Genomic DNA, 1,906 nt, shown 5'->3' with positions numbered 1-1,906 from the left:
GGGGGGGGGGGGGGTCTGTTCTTGGTCCCTGCCCCTCCCCACCCCTATTTCCTCGTTCAGTCTAGCCCTGGTCTGAGTCTTCCACCCCCCCCAGTCCAAAAGTCCCCCCCCCCACCTGCTCTGTGTCAGGATGTAAAGAGCCCGGCTGAGCTCCGCAGTTCGGTATAAAAGGTATTTATCCAATGAGCAGCGCCTCTGGCTCCTTTCTGACAGGTCGTGCTGGGAGGGGAGCGGGGTGCAGTGGTTAGAGGGTCGGGGGCTGGGAACCAGGACTCCTGGGTTCTGTCCCTGGCTCTGGGACAGGTATGGGGTCCAGTGGGTGGGGTGTGTGTGTGTGTATGTGTGTGAGTGCGCCAGGACTCCTGGGTTCTCTCCCCAGCTCGGGGAGGGGTATAGGGTCCAGTGGTTGGGGGTGTGTGTGTGAGAGCCAGGACTCCTGGATTTTGGGGTGACTGCCTGGTCCAGGGGGTGCTGGGGCTGCCCCTCTCCATATCTTGTTTGCTGCTCCTGTCCCCACATCCTTGGGCTCCCCATCCTGCTCTGGGCCCCACATGCTGCCCCTCAGCCCCCTCCAGGCTCCGCTCTGAACCCCACCCCCCCGGGATCTCCCTGGACATCCCTTGCACCCAGCGGGGGCTGGTTCTACTGCCCCAGAGCTCACGCCCCTTGCAATTTCCCTGCCAAGCCCCCCCCGTTCTGTCCAGCCTAGTGAGCCTGGTTCTGTGGCTGGTGGGGAGGGGAGTGGGTGTTCTTTTTGGACACCCCCCCCATCTGGACAAAGGGAGGATCTGGATTCCTGTGGTCTGTCCCCCCTGCCCCCCAGCTCCCAGGGGTCTGGCAGCTGCCTGCAAGGTAGGAATCAAGGAGGAGATTAAAAGATTTGTGGCTTAGAAATGAAATTTGGGCGTATGGGGGGGGGGGGGAGCCAGGAACACGGCAGGGATTTAAAGGGGCCTCCAGGCAGGGTAGTAATGGGGCCCAGGGCCTTTCCCGTCTAGGGGGCGCCAGCTCCTATCCGGCCCCAGGGCATGGACTGGCTGGCTCAGGGGGGTGGGGAATGGGGTGCGGGGCTTTCCCCCCCTCTCATTCTGTGGCTCATGCGTGTAACGAGTTGGCTGGTTCTCGGGCTGGTTCCCAGGCAGGTTCTTTGCAGAGCCACATCCCCCGTTCCAAACTGGGCCACATCCCCCTCCCCCCAGCAGAGAGGCCAAGGGCTGGAGCCGCCACTGCGGTAGGGAGGGGGAGGACGCTATGCGGGAGGAGATTTGGGGGGGGGCAATGTCTCTCAGGGGGAGCTATAGGAGGCAGTGGGGGCTTTCTGGGTTATGGGGGAATGGTGGGGGAGGCCTCTGTTGTTGGGGCTGGAGCTCCCCCAGCCACCCACCCACCCCCGCTCTTCCCCCACCGCCCTGTTCCACGCAAGCCACTCAAGGGGACTGTGCAGTGCGGGGGGGGGGGGGGGGGTACCAGGCCTGGAAACAGACACCCGCAGACAGAGAAAGAACCGAGCATTCAGCATTTCGGAGCCTGCAGTGCTGAGCTCGGGGAAATCCGACTCCGACCTTGGGCCCAGGGCTGGGCTAGCAGGGGCTGCGGGTCGGGAGTGAGGGGCACCGGCAGAGCTGGGGGGAGCCCAGGACTGGGCTAGTGGGGGGCTGCGGGTCAGGAGTGAGGGGCACCGCAGAGCTGGGGTGTGGGAGTCAGGACTGGGCTAGTCAGGTCGATGGCAATTAGCAGCTTCTTCTCCATTCCTCTTCCATCCTGGTGCCTCCATTAGTTTCACTGTCTGCGGCTCAGGTTTCTCCATCCTGCGGCTCTGGGGCGGGATGGGGGGGAAAGAGGGGGGGAGAAATGGATTCAGTAAGGAAACAAAGCGCCTTGTGTCATCCTATCATCTGCTAATATA

Source organism: Terrapene carolina, unplaced genomic scaffold (assembly GCF_002925995.2).
Source record: "Terrapene carolina triunguis isolate 2854851 unplaced genomic scaffold, T_m_triunguis-2.0 Scaffold34224, whole genome shotgun sequence".
Lineage (NCBI taxonomy): Eukaryota > Metazoa > Chordata > Testudines > Emydidae > Terrapene > Terrapene triunguis.
This window is presented reverse-complemented; position numbering follows the sequence as displayed.